Raw genomic sequence first — 18298 nt, forward strand, 5'->3', positions numbered from 1 at the left:
TAGTGTCAGCCTTAGATAGTTGCAAAAGACATCCTTCAATTTTCAACCTATTCTGTTCAGAATTTAACAATCCAGTAAGAATGCAAGCTCCTTCAAACTTCTTATCATAACTGTAAGTAACTGCAAGCCCCAAACATCTTATTCTACCAAGAGTATTTAAACATTCCACACATATATATATGTATATGTATATATGTGTGTGTATATATACATATACATACACACACACACATATATCCATGCACATGCGCGCACACACACACACACACACACACACACACACACACACACACACATATACACTCATGCCCACACACGGCAAGTTTCAGAAGTAAGTGTAGTGAAGAACAGCGTCAAGTTCTTTGTATTACATTTGATTATAGAGGTGGACATGTCTTTGTGATAGGTTTATCCTGTTCTACTGAAGTGACACTTGTGCCAACTGAGCCAATCTGACTCCTTGGGATCTCCATGTTGAGACCAAGGAGTGATTCATCTGCCATTTCTTGAAAGAGCATATCTACTTGGTTTTGTGGAGTGGTTAGTGTTATATTACTGCTTGTGATGGCTTCCATTTGTTGTGTTTGAATGTCTAATGTTTCAAACTGGTGTTTAAATCTGTCAATAAAGGCAGATATCTTCTCAAGGTTTATGCTCCTTAATGTAGCATCCATAGACTTATCTACATCTGCCATTGATTTAGTTACCTTATCCAGCCCTTTGAACTCTGGCTGCTACAACATCTACCCAAGCACTCATTCTCTCTTTTTAAAATTTATTTTATTTATTAAATATTTCCCAATTATATGTACACTTTAAAACAATCTTTAAAAAATTGGGGGTTTGATTTACTGGGGGGGTACAGAGCCAAGATGGTGGAAGAAAGACATTAAACCCACAGGGCTCCAGATACAATGACCCCAAAAATAGCAATAAAAGAACCCTTGGGGCAGAAAGCACACAAAAATACGGGCTGAAAGTTTTCTCCAGCTATAGATAGATTTCAGGGGGCTGTGCTGGGCCACAAATAAAGCCTAACCCTGCAATCGGGCTGACACAGCAGACACCTGCCAGAGGAATTTGCCCCAGTGCCTCTGAATTGGCTGCAGCACTGGCATCTTCTGGAACCAAGTGCACAGTCGGACTGAACGGCTGTCCTGGGGGGGTAAGTGCAGAGGTACCAGTGGATTGGGGGGAAAGATTTGACTGTCCCACCCCAGCGGGGAACCAGGAAAAAATCCTGAGTGGCTGGAGACCCAGGTGAGGGAGGGGAGCAGGGAAACAGTCTCATCTGAAGCTGAGAACCACACCACAGAAAGCTTTGCTGGTTGGTTGCTTAGTAAAGTAGGCCTGAGGTTATCTCTGGACCTAAGAACAGGCCAGGTGAGATTAAAGCCTGCCCCACCTCAACCCAAAACACCTAGGACCCTCTGAAGCTGAGAACAGGAGTGGAGCTGAGAAGTACCCCCCCCATCCCCCAGTGGAGAGTTTAAAATCAAATGAAAGCTAGGCCAGGCAGGCTGAGAAGAAGCCCAACCATCCCCCAGGCCATGCTGTAGCTTGAACAGTGTGTCCTGGAAGCAGTGCTACACTTTAAGCAGTTAAAAGCCAAGAAATAGTAAGCCAGGATGAGTAGGCAGAGAAATCAAAAGAACATCGAAAACTTCTTTGGGGGTAAGGTAGACCACAATACAACCTCAGAAGAAGAAGATAATAACAGGGTCAAAGCTCCAACATCCAAAGCTCCCAAGAAAAATATGAACTGGTCTCAGGCCATGGAAGCTCTCAAAAGGGATTTCAAAGAGAAAGTAGGAGAAATAGAAAGAAGATGTAGAGAAAAGGAGGAAAGAATGGAAAGGAAAATGAGAGTGATGCAGGAGAGTCATGAGAAAAAAGTTAACAGTTTGAAAAGCCAAATGGAAAAAGAGATTAAAAAACTGTCTGATGAAAGTAACTGCCTAAGAATTAGGATTGAACAAATGGAAGCTAGTGACCTTATGAGAAACCAGGACACAGTAAAGCAAATCCAATTGAATGAAAAAATAGAGGACAATGTGAAATATCTCCTTGGAAAAACAGCTGACCTAGAAAATAAATCTAGGAGAGATAATTTGAAAATCATTGGACTACCTGAAAACCATGACCAAAACAAAAACTTAGACACCATCCTCCAAGAGATTGTGAAGGAAAATTGCCCTCATATTCTAGAAGCAGAAGCTAAAATAGAAATTGAAAGAATCCACCGATCACCTCCTGAAAGAGATCCCAAAAGGAAAACCTCCAGGAATATTATAGCCAAATTCTAGAACTCCCAGGTCAAGGAGAAAATACTGCAAGCAGCTATAAAAAAGGATTCAAATACTGTGGAGCTCCAATAAGGATAAAGCAAGATCTAGTAGCTTCTACATTAAAGGACCGAAGGGCATGGAATATGATATTCCAGAGGGCAAAGGAATTGGGACTTCAGCCAAAAATCACGTACCCAGCAAAACTGAGTATAATTTTTCAGAGGAAAAAAAATGGGATTTCAATGAGAAAAAGGTCTTTCAAGCATTTGTGATGAAAAGACCTGAACTAAATAGAAAATTTGACTTTCAAATATAAGACCCTGGAAAAGCATAAAAAGGTAAACAGGAAAAAGACTTCATGAGGGATATTAAAAGATCAAACTGTTTACATTCCTACATGGGAAGATAATACTTTGAAATCATAAGAATTATCTCACTAAGAAATTCACAGAAGACAGGGCTGAACTGAATATGAAGGGATGATATCTGTAAAGCGTTTATGTTTTGTTCTTTGTAGGGCAGACAGGGTGGGGTGTATTATGTCTGGGGCTGGATTTGGGCTTGGGGCCTCCTGGGTCCAGGGCTGGTGCTTCGTCCACTGTGCTACCTAACTAATCCATTATGACATCATTAAAATAGGGTTGAGGTGTAGGAGGAATAAACTGGGGGAGGGAGAAGGGGAGAGATGGTCTGGGGAGAGGTAGTTCACATGAAGGAAACAAGAAGAAAGCTTATGGAAGAGAGTAGAAGAGGGGGAAGGAGTTGGGGAGTGAGTGAACCTTAATATCTTCAGGATTGGCTCAAAGAAGGACTAACATACATACTCAAGTAGGTATAGTAATATATTTTTGCCCTGGTGGGGAGGAGGGAGAAAAGGGGGGGGGAGGGAAGGAGGAAAGGGCAGATTGGGGGAGAGAGTAGTAAAAAGCAAAACACTTTCAAGGAAGATGAAGATGTTTTACATTACCGCACCAGTATGACATATTGAATTGCTTGATCTCATAGGGAGGGTTGAGGAGGGAGGGAGGAAGAAAAATTTAGAACATAGAATTAGCTCAGGGACTCTGATCTCATTGGAGTGGGCTTATGGAGGGAATAGCTTTCATACCCAATTGGGAAGAGCAATCTATTTAACCCTACAGGAAAATAGGAGGGGAAGAGGATAAGGAAGGAAGGAAGGGTGAAAAAAGGGAGTGCAGAGTGAGGGAGAGTATAGTCAGAAGTAAAACACCTCTGAGGAGGAATAGGTAAAAAGAAGATAGAGTAAATGTCATGGGAAGGGAGTGGAATGGAGGGAAATAGTTATGATGATTGATTATAATGGCAAAATGTATGGTACCTACTTTGCTGGCCTTTTATGAAGAAAATTCTCTGTCAGGCTTAAGGTACTATATAAAGGTTATGATGAAAAGGATACTATCAGAAAAACCTGGAAAGACCTACATGAACTGAAGCAGAGTGAAATGTATTGTATATAAAATAACAGCAATAGTGGGAGATGATCTGCTGGGAAGCATGTGGTTATTTTCAGCAAGGCAATGATCCAATATAACCCTGAAAGACTTATGAAGATTGCAACCCATCTACAGAGAAAGAATTGATAGTATCTGAAAATGGATGGAAACACATTTAAATTTTTTTTATTTCCTCTTTGATAATTCCTTAATCTGAAGTTCTGGGGTTTTTTGACTGTTTTCTATCACAACTAGCTAATATGGGAATTTTTCCATGACTACTCATGTATAACTTATTCTGAATAGCTTGAGTTTTTGTGGGTGGGGGTGGGAATGGAGGGGGTAAGAGAAGTTGGAACACAACATTTTTTAAAAATTGATATTAAAATTTTGTTTTTTACATATATTCTGGAAAATAAAATTCTATCCAACATAAAAAATTGGGGGTTCTAAATTCTCTCCATCATTTCAGCCCCCTGTCCTTGAGAAGGTGAGTAATTTTATATCAATTATATGTGTGAGATCATGCAAAATATATTTTCATATTAGCTACATTGCAAAAGGGCAAAAACTTGAATTTTTTTTGTTCTTCTTGCTTGTGGTATTTCCCTTTTGTTCTGATTCTTCTTTTACAACATGTCTAATGTGGAAATATGTATAACATGATTGTACTGTATAACCTATATCAGATTGCTTGCTGGCTTCAGGAGAGGGGAGGAAGGGAGAGACGGAGAAAACTTTGGAAATCAAAATCTTACAAAAAATGAATGTTAAAAACTATCTTTAAATGTAATTGGAGAAAAAGAAAATACTATTTAAAAAAGAAAACAAAAACAAAATAAAATAATAAAAAGAAAGTTTTAAAAGTCTGCTTCAGTCTGCATTCAGAGTTCATCAGTTCTCTCTGTAGGTGAATAGCATTTTTCATCATGGGTCTTTGGAATTGCTTTGGATCACTCTCTTGATCAGAGTAGCTAAATCTTTCACAGTAAATCTTCCTTACAATAGTACTGTTACTGTGTACAATGTTCTCCTGGTTCTGCTCATTTCACTTTGCATCAGTTCATGTAAATCTTCCCAGGTTTTTCCAAAACTATCCTTCTTATTCTTATAGCACAATATTATTCCATCAAAATCATATACTACAACCTTGTTCTGCCATTCACAATTGATGGGCCTCCCTTCTACTTTGATTTCTTTGCCACCATAAAGAGAGCTACTATAAATAGTTTTGTACAAATAGATCCTTTTCCCTTTCCTTTGATCTCTTTGGGAGTTAGACTGAGTGGTGAGTGGTATTGCTGGGTCAAAGGATGTTCACAGTTTTATAGCCCTTTGGGAATAATTCTAAAATGCTCTTCAGAATGGTTGAACTAATTCACAACTCCACCAGTAGTGCATTAGTATCCCAATTTTCCACATCCCTTCCAGATTTGTCATTTTCCTTTTCTGTCAAGTTAGCCCTTCTAATGGGCTGAGCACTAATTCTCAAGAAACTAATTGCTTGATTTTTCTGGTAGATTGAATTTTCAGCATGTGTTCATGTGACTTCTATATTGCCCTTCTGAATGCCCTTTTTAATCTTGGTTTATTTAGCTTCTTCTTTATCAAAATTTTGCCATTCCTATTAAGCTTTTCCATGTTCAATATGGCCTGGCTGTTTATCCTTAGGGTAATGGGAATAAATGTTGGGTGACTACAGGACACCAGAGGCTGTGGACTATAAGCCAGCAGAGCTCCCTAACTCTCACTTGCCCAGAGCCAACTGCATTTCTCATTTGTTTGGGGAGCTCTGCAGATTTAGTTTAGAGAAGACTTGCTAGTAAATGTGATATCAATCTTCAGGTATCATAGGGGTAAAGGAATATTAGACTTTTACTATTTGGCCCCACAGGGCAGAAATAGGAACAGTAGGTAGAAGTTAAAGAGAAGCAGATTTTGGCTTGTTATAAGGAAAGACTTCCAAACAGAACTAGCCAAAACTGGAGGGGTCAGACTCAGTAAATCACTGGACATGTCCAAGCAGAATGGTGGTATCAAAGTCAAATAGAAATGGATTACTGCAAGCTCATATTAAATTAGAAAACCACGAATGAATATTATCTATGTGGTGTTTTATTTTTATTTATTTTTCTAACTATTTCCCAATTACATTTTAATCTGCTTTAGGCTACAATCAGGAGTATAGTAGTTTGGCAGTGCTGAAAAGGATAGATGACCATTGGTTGATATGGTTGGTAGATATATCTTTTTTTTTTTTTTGCAGGACAATGGGAGTTAAGTGACTTGACCAGGGTCACACAGCTAGTATATCAAATGTCTGAGACCAGATTTGAACTCAGGTACTCCTGAATCTAGGGCCAGTGCTTTATCCACTGTACCACCTAGTTGCCCCTTGATGACCATTGGTTGGTGATGTTGCAGAGCACATTCTTAGGTGTGTTCTCCACAAAGTTAAATCTGCCTCCTTATTATTTCCACTATTAGTTCTATTTATATCTTCTATCGTTAGAATGTTCAAACAGTTATTCCAAATCATATTCTCCCAAATATCTAAACATAGGAACCATATCTCCACCAGATATTCTCTTCTCTGGGTTGATGCTTCTTTCAACTTTCTCAAAGGTTATATCTTCCAGATTCTTCAACTCCTTGGTTGATTTCCACTGGTAATATTCCATTGTGTTGATAATTCTTTAAAGTATGCAAAGCAAAGTGGAATGCAACACTCTAGGAAGAGCCTGAGTATAGCAGAGTGCAATTTTCCCTTCTTTTGAATTTAGTTGCCATGTTTCTATTAATGCAGCCTAAGAACAAATTAGCCTTTAAAAACAGGCAGCCATGTCAAATTATTAGATCATATTGAACTTCTAGTCAACCATGGCCCTCTCAGTCATTTTCATGTGTCCTTCTGGTAAGTAAGGTCTCCCCCATGGTTTAGTTGGGCAATTGATTTTGTTAACCTAACCTAAAGCTAGAACCTCAAATTTATCTCTGTTAAATTTCTTCCTGTAAACTCCGGCCAGTCTTTCTGGTCTGTCAAGGTCTTTTATAATCTTGATTGTGTCACCCACCCTCCTCATTGCTATTTTCTCTCTCATGTTGCAAAAGCACACATTTGAGCTGAGGGAGGACCTATTTTCAACTTCAGAGGCGATTTCTTAGGCTGAGTTATAAATCTTTGAATAATGAGGTTTTTAATGAAAGCAGGGCTAACACATCGTTAACTATGGGGAGCAAATGGTACTTCTATAATAGCTATTTTTTGGGAGCTTAATGGAAAACTACAGAATATTGAAAATGTTTTCTTATTATTACTTAATTTATCAAATCCCCATCATTCATGGTACATTTTAAATGAGGTGAAATAGTCTTTAAAGATGCTACAGAGATCATTATCTAAGCACTTGGAAGCCAAATAATGTGTGGGAGTGGAAGAAAAAGGGCACATGAGGGGAAAAGAATTACCAGGCTAGCTGTGAAACTGGGAGACTGCAACACACATCAGCTTAGTTCATTGCCAACAATCCACAGGGGGACATAATGTGAAAGTTAAAATGGGATTGAGATAGGTGTGTTGACAGTTCTGCATCCGCAACACACATCTATCCCAAGGCACCATCTGTTACATCTTTAGGCTTTTTGTGACTATCAGCAATTGAGGTAATTAAGCAAATGAGCAGCTAAAATTGAAGTTCCCAGGAAGGAAGAAAAGTTAACAAAGACATTGCTGTGGGGATGAGGAATAGTTATAGAGACAGGACCCCTAGGTCTGTTTCTACTTCTGAGATCAAATAGGAGGGGGATCAGGAGAACGGAAGGAATAAGCAGCCAACCTATTCCAAATAGCAACTCGATCATGGCTTATATTTTTGAGGAGGTACTGAGCATATTGAGAAAATATGACTGATTTTCCATATGGGAAATAACAATCTGTAGGACAGTTTAGTTGAACACTAGGAGAAAAGGGGGGCAAATGTAGAATATTTTTAGTACATTTGGGAGATTATCTAGTATAGTAGAAAGAGCATCGGCTCTGGGGTCAGAGTACCTGGATTCAAATCCAAATCTGCCACTTATTACCTGTGTAATCTAGGTCAGGTGACTTCATTTCAGCTTCCTTATTTCTAAAATGAGGGTGATAAGAGCCTCGGGATAAGTTCCAGTCAATGTTGATGTGGTGGTAGTGGTGACTGGAGGCCTGTTCATGGTGCTTGCTGTTTCAACTACAGTCCTATCTTTTGCAGGCCAGGGCTCGGATCCAAATGAAAGATAGAGCAGAGCCTAGAGCAGAGCCTAGAGCAGTCCCCCAGAGATGATCTGAACTTTGGCCATGTTCAGGTTTTGTCACCAAACTAAGGTCTGTCTTGGAAGGGTGGACTCCTTGAAAGTTTAGTTTTTGGGGCAGCTAGGTGGCACAGTGGATAGAGTACTGGCCCTGGGTTCAGGAGGACCTGAGTTCAAATCCAGCCTCAGACACTTAACACTTACAAGCCCTGTGACCCTAGGCAAGTCACTTAACCCCAGTTGCCTCCCCAAATTAAAAAAAAAAAAGTTTAGCTCTTGTCTGGGACAAGCCCAGGTGAAGAAAAGAAATGGAAATTGATTCTTTGGTTTAGCTAGGTGAAGAACCACACTGGAATTTACCCTTTTGCATACTCTCTAGACCACCCTCAAGTCATGTGAACTAATGGAACTGAATGATGCTATAACCAATTAGCTTAGATCAGTGTATAATGACCTGCCTCTATCTAGAGAGGATAAAACCTTGGCCACAAAAGGGTCAGACTCTCTTTTCTCTCTTTTTTGCCCTCTCCTGCCCCTCCCTCTGACCTCACTCTTGCTTGGTGCATGCTCTTCCTCTTAGAACTATATAGGCATGGGGGCAGCTAGGTGGCGCAGTGGATAAAGCACCGGCCCTGGATTCAGGAGTACCTGAGTTCAAATCCAGCCTCAGACACTTAACACTTACTAGCTGTGTGACCCTGGGCAAGTCACTTAACCCCAATTGCTTTACCAAAAAAAAAATTAATAAGAACTATATAGGTATGAAGGGCTGAGACTATGAGAACTGAGGGAGACACATAGGCAATTCTTTACTGGTATATGATATTAATTAATAATAAATGCTTATTGCCAAAATGGGTGCAATAGCTATTAATATATAAATAGCAATAATTTTAGAAAACACAGAAGGCACAATAATTTTTAAAAACACAAATATGATTGAACAACCACAAAAGATAACCACTAAGAGTTCTCCCTTCATTCACAGATTGGTTTATTATATCTATTACCCACTGAGAAAGGTAACACAGTTATTATCTTTTTTCATAGACAAAGAAATTAGGAATGGGGGATTTAAGTGATTTGTGTAAGGTATTTAAAAAATGTCAGAACGAGAACTTGAATTCAGGTCTTTGGCATCAAGCCCAGGAATTTTATTAATTATCTGACACTTCCTTTGTATTATGTATCTCTGTGTAAGATGCATATGTATCTATGATAATATGATTCAGAGCTAGAAAGGATTCCTCATTTTATCAGAGGGTAACCAGATGCCCAAAGTCATTTCTCCAATGTCACACAGATAGGAAGGCATGGAGATAACATTTGAATCCAAGTATTCGAACTTCGAATCCAGTCCTCTTTTCCATTACACCACACTACTGAAGAAAGACAGTGTGTACTTAAAGATCATTATTCCAGCTTCTGGACTCTTTCTGCCCTTTACTGTGTCTTTCAGAGGTCTGAATACACCACTCTCCAAAAACAGATGAATTTTATTCTTTGTAAGTAAGGGAATGGCAAGGTACCTCCTAATTATATAGATATGTTCAAAAGAGCATGTATACTGTTTGAGAATGATTAGTATTAAAGCTGCCCCAAATTCATGAGGTCTCAAAATAGTGGCAATTAGTTTCAGACCTTTGAATAGACTTCCAGGCACAATAATAACGTTGACAATGCTTTCACACTGATTCAGCTAATAGATGTCAAGCTATTTGGACTTGATTCCTTATTGATTAAGGTAGAAAAGGTGAACAGCTGAGAATATGCATTAAGATATAATTTAGTTGGTCAAAGAGGAAGGCTCCTTGGAGGGAGGATTTCAGTTTTATAGAGGGAGGACATGGCTGGAGATCAATTCAAGTCTAAAATGCTGGACTTAGGTCCTTAATTCTTGAAGGTCTTTCTTGCTGTGGGTGACCAAACTAATAGCAGTTTCATGATGCCATGCATCCTCTTGCTTCAAACAGTAGATCAAGGATTCCAGGCCCCAGATAGAGACTGAATTTTCTAAGGTCATTATTTTGGGGATGTCATGACCAGGATAATATTCTGTATTCCAAGTGTATATTTAGATATGACATGACATAACATAATATAATGTAATACAATACAAATAATACATGATTATATTATATATATATTTTTTTTATACAGGCAAATAGTATAGTCATTATATGGCCTGGTGATGCAGGCTATTGAGACTAGGTCCTTTCCTATGGAGGGAAGAGGGTAAACTAGAGAACATAGCCCCTGACTCCAAAGGAATCCTAGTAATCCTGGTGTTTAGGCTTATCTTACCTACTCTAGGGGTAGCTAGATAGTGCCGTTGATAAAGTACTAGGTCTAGAGTTAGGAAGACTTATTTTCCTGAGTTCAAATCTGGGCTCAAACACTTACTAGTTGTGGAACCCTAAGCAATCCTGTTTGCCTCAGTTTTCTCATCTGTATAAGGGGCTAGAGAAGGAAATGGCAAACTACTCCAGTATCTTTGCCTAGAATACCCCAAGTGGGGTCACAAAGAGTCAGACAGAACTGAAAAACAACTGAACAACTGACCTAGTCCATATTTGTGCATTAACAACAGGCTCTTTGCTTTCTTTGTTTACTTCTGTATATACCCAAACATCTGAGGACTAGCCAATGGTTGAGCAAGTTCTGGATAAAGTTGACTTCCTGGTAGTAGTCACATGTGAAGTCCTTTCCCTAAGCCAAAGAAGGATACAACAGGTCATAGCAAAACGGTACACTCATGTCTTCTTGTATCTTTATTTCATGAATACGCCTACGTGGTTTGTATATTTTTCTATTATACCTTACATGTAGATCAACTGTGTGAGACAATTCCTTGAAATCTGAAACCTAATATACTTAGGATCGAATCTTCATATTTCTACTGATGCAACTTTGGTCAAATAACTTCATCTTCCTAGGCTTCAATTTCCTTATCTGCAAAATGAGGGGGTTGGGCTAGATGACCTCTAATGACCTTCAAAGCTCTAAATCCTATCATTTTATGTTGGACCATTGGTCTCTTGGTCTGTTGCAGACATCTGTAGTTACAAAGATAACTGGACTATACTGTACCAAAGGAGCCCTGATAAATGCATATTCTTGGTTTCCCTCTAAGTTCTTTTAGTTTTCAAAGTCCTTCATAACATGATCCCGTCCAACCTTTCCAGTATTCTTACACCTCATTCTTTGCGTCACACCCTGTCGTGTAGTGATGGTGCCCTTCTTCCTCTTCCTCATGCAAAATAATCCTTCTGATGACTGTATTTTCACAAACTGTCCCCATAATTAGAATTCTCTTCCTCCTCATCTCCACCTCCTGGCTTCTTTTGGGTTCCAGCTAATATCCTACTTTCCATAGGAAGATTTTCCTGAGTTCCCCTGAATGTGAATGCCTTCCCTTTGCTGATTACCTCTAATTTATCCTATTATATATCTTGTTTGTACATATTTGTTTGCTTGTTGTCTCTCCTATTAGATTATGATCTTGAGAGCAAGAACTTTTTTTCTTTCTTTCTTTCTTTTTTTTTTCTTGGTGAGGCAATTGGGGTTAAGCGACTTGCCCAGGGTCACACAGCTAGTGTTAAGTGCCTGAGGTTGGATTTGAACTCAGGTCCTCCTGAGTCCAGGGCCAGTGCTCTATCCACTGCGCCACCTAGCTGCCCCAGGAACTTTTTTTTTTTTTGGTATCCTCAGAGCCTAGTACAGTGTCTGGCACATAGTAGGTGCTTAATAAATGCTTCTTGACTGGCTGACTGACTCAAAATGATTAAATAAATAGGAAAACACTGATTAGCATTTATTATATGTCAAAAACTGTGCTAGACATTGGAAAAACCGATATGAAAGCGAGATAATCTCTCCTTCACAGAGCTTACATTTTAATAGGAGGATAAAAGATATTCACAGATAAAGAAATTCAGAATAGATATGAAATTAATCCATGATGATAGAGGGATATATGATCAACTGGAGAAATTAGGAAGGAAAGGCCTTTTGAAAGAGGTGACACTTGAACAATACCTTAAGGGAAGTTAGAGGTTCCAAGAGGTAGAGGTAAAGAAGGCAAGCACTTTAGGGAGTAATGGGTGGTGTTCAGAGTATTGAGAAGAAACTTAGAATAGAGTCATCAAACTCAAAGACCACAAGCCATCCACAGTGTGTCAAGAATATCATCAGGAAATGTTTACCAAAATAAATAAAAATATAGTACAACATAGATTAAAAAAAATTATTTACAGCTCTATATCCTACCTTTATCAGCTGTGTGACCCTGAGCTTAACATCATACTCAACTCCCTCAGACTTATCTATTCAGTCATATATGGGCTACCATGTGCTTTGGCAGAGGGAACTTACCACACTGAGGAAACTGCAGATAAGAATAAAATCAGCCTCCATATAGGAGGCAGTTGGTGGCTCAGTACATAGAGCGCTGGACCTGGAGTCAGGAAGACTTCAGTTCAAATCTGGCTTCATTCAGCTAGTAAATGTATGTAGGCAAAATTCAAACTCAGGTCTTCCTGACTACAAGTTGGTCACTCTATATACCATACCACTTTTCTGCTAAATCATGTGTTTATTTTGAGAAAAGTGGCCTTGAAAACAAACTCACATCTGAAGTACTAGAGCTAGTGAGGACCTTAGAAATCATGCAGTCTTTCCCCCTCATTTTATGGATGAAGATGCCGAGGTCTAAAAGTAGAGACTTGTTCAAGGACATATGAATGCTAAATTCCAGAGAGCGGAGATTGGACACCAGGTCTCCTCCTACCATCCATCACTCCTTTCCCTACAATCCACTGTGCTTCTGTGTCTACCTGTTCCCCAGAGAAAAATGCACTCTCAGGGGGTAATTTCCCCCTCTCTGTTTCCTTAGCTCTCAATGGTGATGCTTAGAGCCCCACTCCCAGAACTGACAAGTTACCCTTCAGCATCTGATTTGCCAAGTCATCTTTCCTCTGGTTTTTCTGACAGCAACGTGGATGCTGTTGTCAGCCGGGCAAAGCCTATGTAACTGATTCAGGGTGACCTGGGCTCTGTTCTGCTGTGTGCATCAATAAAATTGCCAGGCTTGCTTTGATTTGAGAATTTGTATTGTAGGTAATGATGATATATAACCTCAAGGCACACATTTGATTCCCAGTGATAAGAATGGTCCTAGCAGCTAAGGTGGGGGCAGGGGGGCAGGAATCATTTTGATCTATGGGGCAGACAGACTCCTTGTGATATGGATGTCATTGATGGGGGATACAGATGAACACCAAGATGTCATTTTTACAGTCACATTTAGCCTCTATTGACTAAAGAAGGAATGGCTACAATGGGAGTCAGAGAGGAAGGAGAGGAGGGTGGGTGGAAGGAGGTTTGAGTAAGAGATTTGAAAAGGGAAAACTATTGAGAGAAGTAAATATGGAGTCAGCTGAATTCTAGTCACAGATCCAGCTTTGTTAGAACAGCAGCCAGGTGTCACACTGAGGAAATGATCAAGCACAAACAGATGATAGTTATCCTTACTCCAAGGTAACCAAAAAAAAAAAAAAAAGACATCCTAAGGAATTGTGGACAAAGAAACATGAGATCCTGAGAGGGGCTGATGACCAGACCCCAGTGGAGATGGTTATGAACAACACTGGCTGCTGAACACTAAAATCACCCAGAGCCTATCTGTAAGAGGGATTCTGTTTAATTTGCTTCCCCCTCCTTTGTTCCCTGATCTGATATTGTCACGGGACATTCTTTTCCCTCTGTAGACCACTATCCAGTTGGAGACAGTAGAATAAAATGGAACAGACTCCAGCTTTGGAGTCAAAGGACCTGGGTTCACCTCTGCAACCATCTCCCTCTTCGACTTTGGGCAGGTCATTAAACTGTTCAGGGCCTCAGTTCCTTCACCTGTCCATTGAGGAGGTATGGACTGGATGATCTCTAAGATTCTCTCCAGCTCTCTATTTACTTTCCTAGGAATTGTCCTTAAAAGAAAAAAAAAGAGGGCAGCTAGGTGGTGCTGTGGATAGAGTACCAGCCCTGGATTCAGGAAGACCTGAGTTCAAATCCGGCCTCAGACACTTGACACTTACTAGCTGTGTGACCCTGGGCAAGTCACTTAACCCCAATTGCCTCACCAAAAAAAAAAAAAAAAGGCTCACTACTAGCGGGAACTGTTGAGGCAGTTTCCTAGAAACCATTTTCCTGGGAGGTTAAGCAGTTCCTGTGTATAGCTTGGTAAATAACTACAGGAAGAAGTCACTGATTTATTAATCCCCTATTGCCACAGAGTATCTCTTATCTCACAATGCTCAGGGCATCCTGCAGCATTTTCACAGCCTCACTGGGAGGTTGGCAGGTGTTCACACAGGAGGAAATTGAGAACAGAGATCAGAGAATCACAGAATCTTAAAACTGAAAAGGATTTGAGGGGTCATTTGAGTTCAGCTTCCCGACTTCTATAATATCCCTGGCTACTGTCATCTACCCTTCACAGGGACGGCTCCAGTGATGGAGGCCGCTTATTACCTTGGGAGGTAACGTTCCATTTTCGCTAAATGTCATGAGGGTCTTTATGGAGAAGCCAAATCTGCCTCCCTATAACTTCCAACTATGTGGCCTTATTTTCCAGGCATGCTCCTCAACCTCTTCATAACCCTCCCTCTGGGACCTTGGACTCAAACCCTGGGACAACCAACCCTGGCCCTGATATGTGATTTTTTCATCTTATCTTGCTCAGGACCAGGCTGACATATTGCTTCCCAGCCATATTTGACCATGCATGTCTTCTCCTCCTCCTCTTTTCTTGTCTTCTACCATTAGAATATAAGATCATTGAAGGCAAGAACTATCTTGCTTTTGTGTATTTCTCTCTCCTGCATTTATCACAGTGCTATATACTAGGAAGCATTTAAGTCAGTTCCTGGTATATAGGAAGCATTTAATGAATGTTTTTTTTCATTCATTCTTCTATAGGACAGAACTTAGGCTATCTAAAGATCGTTATCATTTTTTAACTTCAGGATAAATATTCTTTTTTTTTTTTTTTTTAGTGAGGCAATTGGGGTTAAGTGACTTGCCCAAGGTCACACAGCTAGTAAGTGTTAAGTGTCTGAGGCCGGATTTGAACTCAGGTACTCCTGACTCCAGGGCCGGTGCTCTATCCACTGCGCCACCTAGCTGCCCCAATATTCTTTTTTAATAAACATTTTTATTTAAAGTTTTGAGTTCCAAATTATATACCTTCCCCTCCCCCTTGTCCATTCCTGAGGTGGTAAACAATCAGCTATAGGTTATACACATGCAATTATGTAAAACATTTCCATATTAGTCATTTTGTATGAGCAGACTTGAATAAAAGAAAAGAAAGAAAGAAGGAAGGAAAGAAATAAAGAAAGAGAAAGAGAAAGTGAGAAAAAATAGCATGTTTCAGTCTGTGTTTTATCAATATCAGTTCTTTCTTTGGATGTGGATAATATGTTTCATTAGTCCTTTGGAATAGTCTTGGATCATTTTATTGCTGAGAATAGTTAAGTCATTCAAAGTTCTTCATCAAACAACATTGCTCACTGTGCACAACATTCTCCTGGTTCTGCTCACTTCACTATGCATCAGTTCATATGTCTTTCCAGGCCTTTCTGAAATCATCCTGCTTATAATTTCTTATAGCACAATAACATTCTATTACAATCATATACCACAGCTTATTCAGCTATTCCCCAATTGATGGACATTCCATTGATTTCCCATTCTTAGCCACCACAAGAGCTGCTATAAATATTTTTGTACAAATAGTTGTTTTTTTTTTTCTCTTTTGGGGGATGTCCTTGGGATATAAAACTAACAGTGGTATTGCTGGATCAAAGGGTATGCACATTTTTATAGCCCTTTGGGCATTGTTACAAATTGCTCTCCAGAATGGTTGGATCACTTCACAACTCCACCAACAGTGGACTGACAACCCAGTTTTCTCACATCCCCTTCAATATCCAATATCCAACATCCAACATTTTTCTTTTTTGTTATAATAGCCACTCTGATAGTTATGAGGTGGTACCTCAGAGTTGTTTGAATTTGCATTTCTCTGATCAGTAGTGATATAGATCATTTTTTCATATGACCATGGATAGATTTGAATTCTTCATCAGAAAACTTCCTGTTCATATCCTTTGATCATTTATCAATTGGGGAATGACATATTTTTATAAATTTGACTCAGTTCTCTTTATATTTGAGAAAAGAGGCCTTTACCAGAGATACTTGTTACAAAAATTCTTTCCCAGTTTTCTGCTTTCCTTATAATCTTGGTTGTATTGGTTTTGTTTGTGTAAGAGCTTTTTAATTTTATATAATCAAAATTATCTATTTTACATTTTGTAATGCTCTCTACATCTTCTTTGATCCTAAATTCTTCTGATGTCCAGAAATCTGACAGATAAACTATTCCATGTTTCTTTGATTTGTTTATGGTATCCTCCTTTATATGTAAATCGTGTACCCATTTTGACCTTATTTTAGTATATGGTGTAGGGTGTTGGTCTATACTTAGTTTTTGCCATACTGTTTTCCAGTTTTTCTAGAAGTTTTTGCCAAATAACGAGTTTTTGTTCCAAAAGCTTGGATCTTTGGGTTTATCATATACTAGATTACTATAGTCATTTACTATAGTATAATTTGTACCTATTTTACTCCACAGATCCACTACTCTATTTCTTAGGCAGTATCAGATTGTTTTGATAATTACCACTTTATAATATAGTTTAAGATCTGGTATAGCTAGGTGACCTTCTTTCACATTTTTCATTGATTCCCTTGATATCCTTGAACTTTTGTTCTTCCAGATGAATTTTGTTATTTTTTCCAGCTCCATAAAATAACTTTTTAATAGTTTTGTTGGTATGCCACTAAGTAATTAATTTAGGTAGGATTGTCATTTTTATTATGTTGGTTTGGACTATCCATGAACAATTGATTTTTTCCAATTGTTTAGATCTGACTATATTTGTGTAAGAAATGTTTTATGGTTGTGTTCATATAGTTCTTGGATCTGTCTTGGCAGACAGACTCCCAAGTATTTTATATTGTTTATGGTTATTTTAAATGGGATTTCTCTTTTTATCTGTTGCTGCTGGAATTTGTTGGTAACAGGTTAAACATTCTTAATCCCTTTGAGCCTCATATAATTATTTTAAGTCTCTTCATCATCCTGGTCAATCAAGAAGCATTTATTAAATGTGTCCTATATGCCAAGCACTGTGCTAGCTGCTGTGTATCGAAAAATAAAAATAAAACAGTTCCTTCCCTCAAGGAACAAAGAAAATATGGAAATTAAATAAAAAGTAATTTTGGAAGTAGACAAGCAATTGGAGGTATGGGAGAATATCTACTATAGGAAGTGCTTACATTTGTTTCCCTAGTACTTATCATAATTACTAGATACACAGTGCTTTTTCATTTATTCATCCATCCATCCATTTATTAATTCATTCCTTCATTCAACCTATGCAAAGGTATAGAGATAAAACATTGATTGTTATGTATAAAGAACAACAGCAAATGGAGTTCACTGCTATCCTTTGGATTCAACTTAGCAGTTCTCTTATAAGGTGGTATTCAGATTGAAATACAATATTCTGGATGTGCTTTCACCAGGCCAGAGTACAGTGGGACTATTTATTCCCTTTTTAAAAATTATATTTCCATTAATGTACCTATAATCAAATCAGCTTTCTTGGGAAGCCATGCCAAATTTACTCATTTTCTGTCTATAGTCAATGAATATAGCTCCTTTTTTGACTCATGTGAACCACTGTTTAGTTGTGGTTTTCCCATCCTCAACTTATTTAGGATCTTTAGTTCACTGATTCACTTGTGAAATCTAGGGAAATGTTTACTCCTTGTTTCTCTTTGGTACTTCTAATGTCCTTTATTTCTTAGAGATTTTTGAAAGTCTTCTAACCACCATCCTCAAATTATATCCAATTCTATGGGGGAATTCAGGCAGGCTAGTAAATGTGAATTTATTTCAGAACAATGGAGGATAGCTAGATAGTGGGTAGTGGGTAGTGCAGTGGACAGAATGATGGGCCTGGAGAGAGGAAAAATCATTTTCATGAGTTCAAATATGGCTTCAGACACTTACTAGTTGTATGACCTTGGATGAGTCACATCACCCTATTTGCCTCAGTTTCCTCATCTGTAAAATGAGCTGGAGAAGGAAAAGGCAAACCATTCCAGTATCTTTGCCAAGAAAATCCCAAATGGGCT

At 38.7% G+C, this 18298-nt stretch overlaps 1 pseudogene; it reads right to left on the reverse strand.

Annotated features, from left to right (window-relative positions):
• Window positions 1-377: 377 nt before the first annotated feature.
• On the reverse strand, window positions 378-6423 carry LOC122747182 (annotated as a pseudogene).
• Window positions 6424-18298: the final 11875 nt, after the last annotated feature.

This window comes from Dromiciops gliroides, chromosome 3 (genome assembly GCF_019393635.1).
Source record: "Dromiciops gliroides isolate mDroGli1 chromosome 3, mDroGli1.pri, whole genome shotgun sequence".
NCBI lineage: Eukaryota > Metazoa > Chordata > Mammalia > Microbiotheria > Microbiotheriidae > Dromiciops > Dromiciops gliroides.